Below are 12,926 nucleotides of genomic sequence, written 5' to 3'. Positions count from 1 at the left end.
CCACACTATCATCCCCTTTCTCGCGTGTGAAACTTTATTTCAGCTATAACGGCCGTTTGAGCGATCGGTGACCAAGACATCTGCGTAGCCTGTTTCGATGCTGTCGCGCAGGTATCGCCATCTCTCGGCCTCTCGGCGCACCGTGCGCTTGCATCGCGGCAGATATCTGATCGCCGCTTTTAAAATAAGCCCTGACAACAATCCCCAGCACAATTTTTCATCACACTAACGCCTACTTTCTCGCATGTGGAACTTCATTTTAGCGATCAGATTGATTCATAAGAGCAGCGAGAAGCGGTTGCTACCGTGGTCTGCGCCGGTTCGAGCCGCTGAGTGTGCCAAGCTGTGTTGGGAAAGACTATCCCAGGGCGGTCGCCAAGGTTGTGACTCGCATCCAGCTCGTCACCGACGTTGGGAATCGGCCATCCCACCGCTGCCACCGCTGTTGGGAATGACTATCCCACCGCAGCCTCCAACTGTTGCGACTGGCCACCCGAGCGCAGTCACCGGTGTAGCGATGTTGCCTTGCTCCGTCCGCTATCGACGCGGCGCAGAGCAGAGCGAAGAAGTTCTCGAGCCGACGAAAACTTGAAGTAACATTTATATACAGTATTTACAGGGTAAGCAAACGTTACATAACTCGCACAAAGGCGACAGCACCCTTTTCACTCGGTGCTTCCGAAGAGACTGGTGCCGGAGAGAAGCCGCCGAAGAATGCCGACGATGAGAGCCTCCGGGCTTCTTTTATAGCCCGGGAGTTCGTTGGGGCCCCGAGAAGTTCAAATAGCTCCAATCAGAGCTCTCGCTGCCTGAAGTTTGAATTCCGACGAATGGTAGCGAAGCGGTGAGTCAGCCGCGCCGCCGATGGGGAATTGGAGGGCGACGCCACCGCCGTCTGCGTGACCTCGCCTCCGGGCGTAGCGACATGCCCTTGTTTGGCCGTTCTCCGATGCGGGATTCGGCCGCGCCGCAGCGTTCTGGGATGCGGGATTCGGCCGCGCCGCAGCGTTCCGAGATGCAGGATTCGGCCGCGCCGCAGCGACGAAAGGGAGAGGCGTGACTCAGCCTCGCTGTCGGCGCGTCGCCTCGTGCAACGCCTTTGGGCCAGGCGCTCTGGCACAACAGCTGGCAGGCGCGGCCGGCGTGTGCGTGGACTGTTTCCGAAGGCAGAAAACGATTCACGATTGTCTGCTTTATCCATTTCTTGCGAACAAACGCGCGGAATCTACAAATTCAGCTTAGCGATCGTCGTATTTGACCATGGAGCGAAAACAGTGGGCGAAGCGACGCCGACGACGCATCGTATGCGCGCATCGGGTCATGTGTCTCATATTCACGCGTACGACTAGTCGTGGCGACAGTCGTAACGATCAATAGCATGCAAATCGCGTGTACCAATCGTACATGTGTCCAGCGCTTAAAGCACAGTCAGACGTTGTTTGCGATCGTATGTGAATCAAGCACGGGTATACACACATAGAGTTTCATTCTAGTATATACTAGAAGCAAATCAGCCGCCACTGTCTAGGGGAGGCCCACTTCAGCGAGCGTTCCGTCACCGTATTGCCGCGCGGGTATGCGCCATCAGACGTGGAACAACAACTACAACTTACCGAGCAGCACATTCCACTTGTCCTTGGCATGGTTCAAGAACAGGCTTAAATGTTGGCTCTGGCTGCAAAAAAGCAACGATATTACTATAAAAGATTACTCAAATTTGTTTTGTTATTATAAAATTCAAGCTCCAAAAGATTTATATGCCAATGAGTATATAGAAGCTTCATGCGCGATGAACAAGAAAAAAATGTTGCCCTTGTTTGTTGATTTTGGTTTTGAGAGAAAAAAGAAGCCATTAGGCACGCTAAGCCAAGTACACGAGGAACGTCGCTAGCTGCGATGGCTCCGCCCACGGCGGCCCGCGATTGCAGCGTCAGATTTCCATCTAGTATATATTAGTATGGTACTGAATGTCTCCACACTAAGAACTCAGTCCGTTACCTCCACTCTACATCAACACGATGCATGTATCTGAGCAAAAGCTTTCCTTGTGCGTGCAACGGTTAGATAAATGAACGGGCCGGTACGACAGGAGACCAGGGGCATCGAAGCCAGGAAAGCGCTGATTCTGTGGAATTAGTGCTCTAATTGAAGAAAGCGAATTTTCTCCCACCTTCTCATTCTGATCGTATCGCGCGTTTGAGTCGGTGTAATGTATGCTATGACGGGTACTTCAGCGGCAACAGGGAAATGTTGCCAAACACGGAAGTGCGCATAGTAACAGGAGGTACGGGAGCGCAGAGTTGCGATCGTGCCTATACATGCGAGGCCGAAGCTAATGCTTTCGCATTTGAGGCGTTTGCAGACTTTCTCCTGGGATTTTTCTTGTTTCGTTCGGTCGTCTTCCAGTCATTCGTGTGAGAATGCTGAACTAAACAAACCTTCGTGACTTTGTTAGATCATTTTCAGTTTGTTTATTTTTTATGACTTGTTTTTAGTTCCTCGCGCAAGCTGGCTATATAAAAGGGGCCTTTATGGTTTCGCGTCATGATTGTTATTCCTTTATTTGTTTAGTTTTCTTTGATAGACGATAATGGCCACATTTGATTATCAACAGCCAAATTGAGCGAATTTTTGTTTCGTTTGTTTATATTTCCTAGTCCTTCTAGATGGCGCCACCATACTGCACAGGGCCGCTTACAGCCTTTGTTTCTGACCGCATTTGCACCTGGCTTGTATTACAGTGGGCAATAATCGTTTCGTTAAGCACGACGTATGGTCGACAAACAGCGTCACGTAGGACAATGTCGCCTACGCCTCTCGGCCTGCTTAGCGTGAGCCAATCACAAAGCGCCAGACTGCTGTGCAGCTATAACAAGCATAATTCACGCAGTACCAACAACAGTACACACTGGTACTTCTGTGCTTGCGTGTATTTTCCTAACTTCCATTGTTTGCCCCTCCATTCTTACTGATATGAAATGAACATGCATTACAGTTAAGCGAGAATAGCTCGTTTTGCAAGTTTACAAGCCCTGCGAAACTTGCGTTTGCATTGGCTAGCCCCGACCAATCGCACAGCTGTGCATATGATCTCATTGGTTCCAGTGCAGGAAATGACCTAGTAACTCGCATGAAATTTACGTTAGAAGTTGCGGCAGTATGATTCTAACGAGGCGATCTTTTGAAAGAACTAAACTTGAGTTTTGTCTACATGTCCCCTTAATAACGAGAACGCGTAAATATATTTTAGAAAGCGTTTTCGGAATAAAAAAATTAAGAAAAATGGTTAAACCCGCTGGGATTCGAGCCCATGCCGTCAGCGCCACTAAACAGTCCTCAGAGGTCGAACGAGGGCCTTTTTTAGCAGTTGCACAATAGAATAGTGCGCAGTGATATCACACATCGCCATGGAGCGCTCTGAAGCGACGCGTTTTCGGGTGCCTCGATGCCAGCGCCGCCGTACAGGGTGGAGACCAGTGTTGCGGAGTTACCACTCCGGAATTGGAATGAATCCGGAATCATTCCACATTTTCGCGACACCGGAATGGAATGGGAATGGAATGGCTGCAGTACTTGAAGGAATGGAATGCGAATGGAATTAAGCTCTTTTTGTCCGGAATTGAATTGGAATGGAATTACATGTATTTTCCCCCAAATAAAGCGCTCTTTGCCTTCGACGCCCTGTTTTTTGTCAAAATATGCAAAAATCCGCAAAAGATCCCACCAGCCCAAGTTCAAACATTAGTAAGCCGGAGTCTTGAATTTAACAATAACTCAGTACTGTTGAAATCTATTGGCTGATTACAAGCATGGTATATTTATAAGCAGCGATTCTACTACAATTATATCCTTAAATACAGCGCTGCTACGAAGTTCGTCGCGATTCTCCGCCTAATAAACGCGGCTCTAAGCCGTCGGTATACGTCGTAGGGAACTACCGTGGTGGCATCCCCCCTTTCTCTCCCAACAACAATTTTTTACCTTGGCGGCGCCTTCGCCCCGGCTGCGAGCTATCTCCCCACGCTTCACTTTTGTTTTTTGCGGCCGGAACCATCGGTGATCGCATCCCACCTCGCCGTCATCGGGACGCTGGCGCGGTGCTTGTGTTCACTGCTAAATTCCGCATATCAGCTTACGCCCCATCTCCCTTCGCTCTCCGCCCCGTCCCCCAGGACGTTTTGTAATACTGGCCCTCCTGTCTAGACACTCGGACGCCTTTGCCCGAAGCAGCTTCTACGAAGGCCTAAAATATTGGTTCGAAAATCCACCCAAAACAGGAGAGCACATGTGATAGGAACTGCGGTCACGCCTGCACCTGCAAGCTGCAAGCCTTGTTCCTAAATAGTTCCGACCTAACGGAAAGCGAACGCTAGCCACTTTCCCTTGCTTTCTCGACTCGCAAGGGCAGTTTTCGTTGTAAATGTGATGTCAGCTGACGTGGAATGCGTGTTTTCCACGGCATCTCTTTTATTGACTGACAGCGAAGCGAAACCGGCTCTCAAACACCTCTTTTTAAGCAGTTCGTTTGTCAAGCGCAACACACAGGGAGAAGGCAACTGTATTAGTTTACTTTTTTTTTTGTTTTTAGAACTGATCGTTGAAGCAGCCGTCATTTACACTTCGTGTTTTCAGAACTGAACGGCGAAGCGCCCATTTGGCTCACACCATTTTGTTACGTAATTTTGATGAATGAAACCAAAATAAACTTTTTTTCGACCTTTCACGGCAGCTTGAGACCTTTTTGCAGCAAATAAAATTCACGAAGAGACCTAATTGCGCTGCTGAGCACGAGGTTGCAGTTTGATTACCGGCCGTGGCGGCCGCTTTCCTGATGGAGGCGAAAAGCAAAAACGCCCGTGTGTACGAGATTTCGGCCTAAGGTGGTCAAAATTAACCCGGAGCCCTCCACTACGGTGTGCCTCATTGCCTGCGTTGCGTCGACGCGTTAAACCCTACAATATATCAACGAGTACACATACGCACTTTTTTCTGGCGTAGGGATTTCCACAACACTAGACTGACCGGCTGCCGAACGTATCCTTCTAATATTATCGTTATCATTTTTCTTTACATCTTTTCTTTCGTTTGATCGCCCAGACCATAGGACACTTGGGGGAACCTTCATTGCTACTCCACTGCATGCAACTTCTCAAATTAGTTATACAGACCTCAGTTATACAATTAGGTATGCAGGCCTTGGACTCAGTTTTGCTGAGTCCAGGGCCGCAACTCATTCTCTAAGTCCTTCTTCAGTTAGCTAGAGCCAAAGGTTGCGTGGTGCTAAAGTGTGAACATTAATCTCCCAACTTATAAAAGAAAAAAGAACAAGACGCAGATTAGTATACGAACCAATGAACTATCCCAGAATACACTAACGAGAGAAAAAAGAATTCTCCCTGCGCATTGGTTCTCATCGAGACACCCATCCTCGTTAACAAAATTACAGTTCTAACCATGCTCACGACCACTCCATACGCGTGTTTACTGCTTAAGGAATAAAATGTCTTCTTCAACCATACTTTTGTCAGCACAAAAATAGAACATGTCGTCACGTTAGCATTAACGCATTCACACTTAAAAAATATTAAAGCATCACAACTCCTAGAGACGTGCTGACCATGCAAATACTATAATAACTACCTGGAGAACGGCCCCTGTGGGAATTAGTAGGGTGATTGCACTGAACGAGATATGCCACAAAGCCACTATCCCTCGACCTTGGTTACGTGTTTTGCGCATTTTAGCAGTTCGTAATGCTTGTAATACCATCAGCTTAATGATGGGTTCATTGGTAACTTGATAATCACCCAATAAAACGTTGAGGAATTAGAGGAATGGAATTGAACTGCCAGGCCATTCCCGGAGTGGGAATGGGCGATGTTCCGGCATTCAGAGGAATTGAAAGGAATGGAATTTAGGCAACTTGTAATTCCCCGGAATGGAATTGGAATGGAATGGGGACGCCCATTCCACAACACTGGTGGAGACACCCGTTGGGCGGTCCCGTACCGCGCTATTGGGTCAAGCTGCTCAACGCGCTGTTCTTTCCGTTCCCCAAAAGACCCAGCAACGCGAAACATAAGATGATTCCAACTTCGTCAGTAAACCGCGTTGCGGCGATAATTATAGCGCGGTTTTGATACAATGACTTCCTGCGGCTGGAAGCGGGTTACCCAAAATGGCGGCGTAACGCATACGTGTCTCCACCCTGTACTGCAGACGTGCGTGAATCGAGGCACCCTAACGCGTTTGGAAACGCGTCTCCCGGTTTACGCCGTTTCTTGTAGTGTATACGCCTCGAGCGCGGCCTGTAGGGGCGCCACTGAAATCCCCCTAGCGGCCCGTTTCGAAAGCAGACGCGGGAGTCTCCGTCCCGCTCATCACTGTCGCCGCTGCTTTTGCGGCATGTTCACGACTGAGATTTAGCGTTCGCGGGCGTTGGAAATCCATGTTTACGTGGAGCAGTCACTCTGTTCGCAAATGGGGTGTATTTACGAGAGTGTAAATATTTTTGACGCAATCATAGTGTGGAATATTTGGTGTGCATAAGCACCAGGTGTGTGTCACAGAACAGCGTCGCGGAACCGGCGTATGCATGGACCTGATTGTAGTTACACTGCCCTGAATTTACTAGCAGTGTCTCCGGAACCCCCCGTTCCTCAAATTTTCATGCTACGGGTATACACTACGATGTAAATCAGTTTTGTGCGCTTACATATTCAGTGGAACACTAATACCTGATACAGGGGTGAGACAGCTGCGCATATTGCGCCTTTCTGATACGATTCCATTTTCCTGCGCCAAGCTCCTCCAAAAGCACGAAAATTGCGAAAATTGCGCCAAACTGCACCAGAAGAGACTCAACGGCATGGATTTTGATGCTCATGTCAGTTTCGGCGGGGACAAAAGCCTCCCGCATCCCGGTCACCGCTTTTGTCGTCGGTCAATCGCAAACACAGAAATGGCACAAATAGAAAGACTGAAACGAAGCAAGCGATAGCTTCTAAAACTCGATTCGCTTTCCGTCCGGGTTCGCTGAAACGGCCTTCTTGATTAGGCATCGCTGTGGCAACAAACATGGCCGCCGCCTGATCTGGCTGCTACCAACGCGCTCAGTGCGTATCGCCGATATTTTCCCCGGGTTTATTTTACGCTATCAGCTGGGTTCCAGTCTATTCATTCTATCTGTTGTGGCTCTGAACAGTGACGTTAATGCGGGGATATGGTTTGAGATTGGTGCCAGATTACGGGAAGTTGGGCGGCTCGAAAAAAGTTAATTGAAATGTGGGGCCTACGACTTCAGCGTGGTTTGTCCTTGAGTGCGAAACGCGGTGCGCGCGTCTATAATCGGGTTCGTTAAGTGAATTTTTTGGCTGGTTGTGCTGTTGTAAAATGCTGAGGTGTTGCTTTGCTTCGAAGTGCGATCGCGAGCCTCGGGGGTGGAATGGTCGACACGAAAGTTGCGGGATTTGCTGCGGCGCCGCGACCTGTTCAGGCAGCACCCAATAGCTGCAGGACTGCACGGTTGCCATAGCACGCGACTATAACACTTGATGTATGCAAAGTGAAATTTAATGCCAAAATCTGGGTGGCTAAACAATAACGCTACTTAAATGACCATAGGGTGAACCTGCGCCCCGGGGACTGAAACGGGTAGGCTGGTTGGGCTATGCGACCGTTAGCTCGAAGCTTCTCAACTGTTGCCGTGACTGCAGTCGTTTGTACAATGCAGCCTGGGATTACAAAAATAAAAAAAACGCCACAATTTCGGAGCCCTTAAATTTGATAAGAGTTCTAGCAGTCCGTCTGTTCGGTCGTGTACATAGTTACTGTGCTCACCTGGACTCGTCTGGGCACTTGGGCATTCGTAGCCGTAGGGGGATTAGTTCCGCGGACCTGCCTTCGCCTTGTCCGCGCCTCCTCTCCCTTCCGTGCGCGCAGGCGCAGACCGGTGCGGTCAACCCGATAACAAAGTAACCAACAGAACAGACGAACTGCTAAAACTCTCTAATGTTAACGGCAGTTTTGTTGTCAGTGTTGCGTGCAGGCGCAACACAATATCACCAGTTAGGAAAAAGGTAGTGCAGTTAGTACTTTGTGATACTCTTAAAAACTCTTTCAGGTAAGGCTGTTTGAGTGTTCTGTGTATTCAAAACTGATTGAAATGTGCTCTTGACCCTGCAAATTGCTGAAATAATGATTTTTTAAGCTCACAAGACGATGTGTTAAATGTCCTTAACAGCTCCCAATCAAGAGTATTTTGCTCCAAAATCGAACTTTTGCTGCTCCGAAAACTGCTCCCAAATCTGTTTGGGCTGTCTCACCCCTGCTGATAGCACGCGCGTTACTTTTGCCAATATTATACCTCAGACATTTATCACCACCATTTACAAGCAAGTGTGTGTTAATTTCGGGAATATTCAACGTAAGTACGATGGATAGTGCAAAATTATACTCCGGGATCAGCACGCGACAAAGAGCCGTCTTGTCGTGTGGTGAGCGCCCGCAAATATTCATCTGCTACATATATCCTCTGCGAGCAGCGCGCAGACGGGCTTAGAATATAATCGGCGTACGCGACGAAACGCTTCTTCGAAATATTGTCACATGGCATAGGGAGCCTGCAGAATAAAGGAGAAACTGACATCAGGGGGCCTTATCAGATAACACACTCTTCCAACGACACCTTTCATCGCTTGTGAACTGCCTACCCTGCATACTTCCAAAAATACGTCCGCCGAGCGATCAGCTGTTTGTTCAAGTGGAAAAACAAAACGACAGTGAACGCGATATTTGTGTGTGTGATTACTAAAACGTTCATTGCTTGATTCCGCCCCGAAGTTTTACACAGCGTCCCCCTACCCTAACCCCCCCCCTATGTCTCGCGAAATAGCAGTGCATCTCTCGTATAGTCTGGTGAACCCTACCTGGCGTAAGTTTCGACGAACGTCTTTAGCATGTCAGAAGATGCACTGTATTTTTTTTTTCGTTAGAGCTATTATGTTTCTTCCGCACTTGCACAGCATGTATTTTTCCGTCGTTTCATATTTGATTGCCTTGGTTCTTGCTATAAGCCGTGTGTGGGCACATATTTAACGACGTACAGGTCCGGGATTGGCTAATCACATCCCCGAAACATATATTTCTGTGATGTAAATGTTCGAAACCAAGCTGCATTCGTTGTCCACGCTGCAAAATGAAGTCAACCTCTTACTGTGCCAGTATTAGGTCTAAACGAGGCGGCAGTAGAATTCATTTGTGCCTGACGTATTTGGAGGTGGCAGGGGTGATATGTTGCTACCGTCGCCGACGCCCGGAAGAGCGGCGACGGTGCGCGCAGAACCCCGTCCCTGGGTAAAAGGTTGGTTCGTTTTGCAGCGCGGACAACAAATGCGGCTTTGCTTCGAATACGCACGTCGTAGAAAAATATATTTCGGGGATGTGATAACCCAATAGCTGACAAAAACTAGTGCCTTTTATGGGAATGTAAGCCACGCGAAAATATTAAGTACGGAAAAGAAAATGTTAAGTCAGATATGTGCCCACTCATGCCTTATAGTAAGAACCAAGGTATATGTTAATGAAACCACGGGAAAATGAATGGTCTGCAAGTAAGGAATAAATAGAATAGTACGGGAATAAAAAAAAACGAGTGCAGCTTCTGAAATGCTAAAGACGTTTGTTTGAGCAAGGTAGTATTCACCAGACCAAGTAGATGCGAAATGCCCTGATATTTCGCTAGACATGGGCGGGGGGCGGGGGAGGGGGATGAGGAGGAGGACGCTCAACTATCGCGTTGTTTACAAATGCGGAGCGAAATCAACGAATGAACGTTTTAGTAATCACACACACACAAGCTGCGTGTTCACTTTTCGTTTGTTTTTCGCCTTGAAAAACGGCTGATCACTCGGCGGACTCATTTTTTGAAGAATACTGGGTAGGCAGTTCACAAGCGATACGAGGTGTCGTTGGAAGAGTTTATTGATTGATTGCAGGGTTTAACGCGCCGACGCAACGGAGACGATGAGGCACGCCGTAGTGGAGGGCTCCGAATTAATTTTGACCACCTAGAGCCTTAACGCGCGCCGAAATCTCGTACACACGGGCTCGTTGGAAGAGTGTCGTATCTGATAAGGGTCTCTGATTTCGGTTTATGCTAGATTCTGCAGTCTCCCTCTGTCATGACTCATATGACGGTGTTTCGAAGAAGAGTTTGGTCACGGACGCGGATTACTCTTTAAACCCATCTTCGCGTTTCTCGTGGAGGATAAATGTAACAGATGAATCTTTGCGAGCGCTCACCTCGCTCGGGACAAGACGACCCAGCAATAAATTTGTCGTCGTGTGCTGACTCCGGAGTGTAATTTTGCATTATCCATCGTACTTCTTTGGTACAATGTTTGTGAAATTTATGCCGCATTAGCTTGTTCATGGTACTGATCAATATCTGATATGTGATATTGGCAGGCGTAACTTGTGTGCTGTCAGGTATGAGTGCTCCGCTAGATTTTGTATGTGCACAAAGTCTATTTACATCATAGTGTGTATGGCCGCAACATGACCATCGGAGGAAAGACTGCTTACGGAGACACAGTCACTAAATTTCAGGGCAGCGGAATTGCAATCAGCTGCATGCAAATGCTGGCTTCGGGACGCCGGCCTGTGACACACGCCTGGCGCTCATATAGATCTCACTAATATCGCGTCATAAACGTTTATACTCTCGTGAACATACCACGCTTGCAAACAGAGTGCCTGCTCCACGTTATTCGGTATTTCGAACGCGGACAAACGGTAAATCGCTGTCTTGAACGAGCCCCAAAAGCAACGGCGACAGGGGGGAGCGGGCCGGGGACTCCCGCGCCTGCTTTCGAAACGGGCCGCTAGGGGGATTTCAGTGGCGCCCCTACAGGCCGCGCTCGAGGCGTATAGGCTCCGGACAGCGAAGTTTGCCGGGCGAGCACAGCGCCAGCCGCGGCAGACGCACGCGACTCTGGGTCGGTCCCACCGCGCACAACGCCTTCAGCGCCCGTGAACGCAACTTTGCAAAAACGTGTGACATAACGCTATTTATGTGTATGTTTACTACACAGTGCAACAAAGTCATGCAAAAATTTATTATATAGAGGGAAGCCTCCAAATAAAACTGGGTGCCGATAAAATGCTGTAACCTTGCTGCCGAGCAGCAGGTTGACACGACTGGGAAGCGTGTGTTCAAGGTTTTGCATTCTACCGCGGATTCTTCTTCTGTCTTTTTTAGATGCAAAACATCTCTTAGTCGACCCTCCGTCGTCCGGCGTCTGCACCTCTCCTTCTCCCCACAACAGCTGTGATAACGCCGCTCTCTCTCTTCTCCTCCCCTCCACACCACCTGTGCGCTAGCGCGCGCTGCTCCTCCTCTCCCCGCTTTACACCAGCTGTCCAATCACGCGCATGCGCGCTGCTCCTCCTTTCCACTCCCTCTGCTCTGCAAAAAATTACGCCCACCTCCCCTAGCGGGAACCCTGGTTTGATGCGACGCTGAGGGGGGTTCAAGCGCAACCGGAGAGCAACCGTCGACCGAAAGGCCGCCGGAGAGCGGCACACCGGTTATATGCACAGCGCGCCCGAAAGAGAGGAGACCGCGGAGAGAGAGTACTGCACATGCGATGATGATGATGATGATTAGTGGCTTTCCCTTTGAATCGGGGCGTCGGTTGTCAGCAACCGACTTGCCAGTTTTATTACGCTTACTCGCCCTACTCCCAGCTAACCTAATATATTTGCATCCTCCCTCCTACTCCCTCTCTTCCCTGTTTTAAAACTCATCGCCCCCACCCCCGTTTTTTTTTCTCCCCTCGCTGTTCTAAATTCTGATCCGTATGATTCCTCCGCCTGCGTACTCATCCCTTCCCTACTTTTCCTCCACCACCACTCCAGTCGCCTCTTCGTCACCTCTATGGCCTTGAAGTTGAGGTTCACCCTCGCCCCAAATCCCAAAGCCTCCACCAGCGTCGTTTCCCCCTCACCCCGCGGTGGTCGTATCTCTGTGCAGTTCCTGACAATATGGTCTATAGTTTCCCGATCCCTGCCGCAGCACGCACATGTTTCATCCTGCTGCCTGTAGGTACCCGTGTATGCCCGGGTTCTCAGGCACCCTGCCCGTGCCTCGAAGAGCAAAGTACTGCCTCTCGTATTGTCATAAAATCCCTCCTTCTTAATTTCCCGTTTCTCTGCCCTATAAGTCTCCAGGGTTTTTTTCGCTTCCATGCTCTGTGCCCACTTCGTCGTCTCTGCTGCCTTTACCTGCTTTTTAACTGTTGTGTAAACACCACTTTCCCCTACCGAATTTCCGTACCGCTTGGTCAGCTGTCTGGTCCTCCGTCTCCACCGCGTGTCCACGCTCCTCATATACAGGTACTTAAACACCCTCGCTGCCCATTTTTCTTGCTGCACGCGGTGCGCAGCACCGCGTGCAGCGCCGCCCACCGGCGGAGTGAGAGCACGCTGGGCCGCACACCCGCAGATGTTAAAGAGAGTGTTCGCTCTCACCTGGGCACGCGCCGGCGCCAGTGCGTCTGCCGCGGCTATGACGCAACACAATCCAACACAATCCACTTTATTTCCAATCCAAGCCAATCCAAGCCAAGCCAATCCAATCGAATCCAATCCAATGCCCCTCGCGAGAGTGTTCGCTATCGGAGAGGAGAGGGGGAGCGGAGGAGAGTGCGGACGACGACGCCGACGACGACGACGGACGCACGCAGGAAGGACAGGGCCGACGACAAGAGAAGTTCTCAGCGTCGCATCTAATAAACCTGTCCGCGCTCCGCTCAGTTGCTTCTTTGGTACTGCGCCGTCCGATGAGTGCAAGTGGACGCCAACGATTCCGTCAGCAAACTGGCTGGCACACCTTCAACTAGCGCCAGCCAGCACACTGTCAGAAC

This window comes from Haemaphysalis longicornis, unplaced genomic scaffold (assembly GCF_048455015.1).
Source record: "Haemaphysalis longicornis isolate Haplotype H1 unplaced genomic scaffold, Haemaphysalis longicornis Haplotype H1 scaffold_4, whole genome shotgun sequence".
NCBI classification, from domain to species: Eukaryota; Metazoa; Arthropoda; class Arachnida; order Ixodida; family Ixodidae; genus Haemaphysalis; species Haemaphysalis longicornis.
This window is presented reverse-complemented; position numbering follows the sequence as displayed.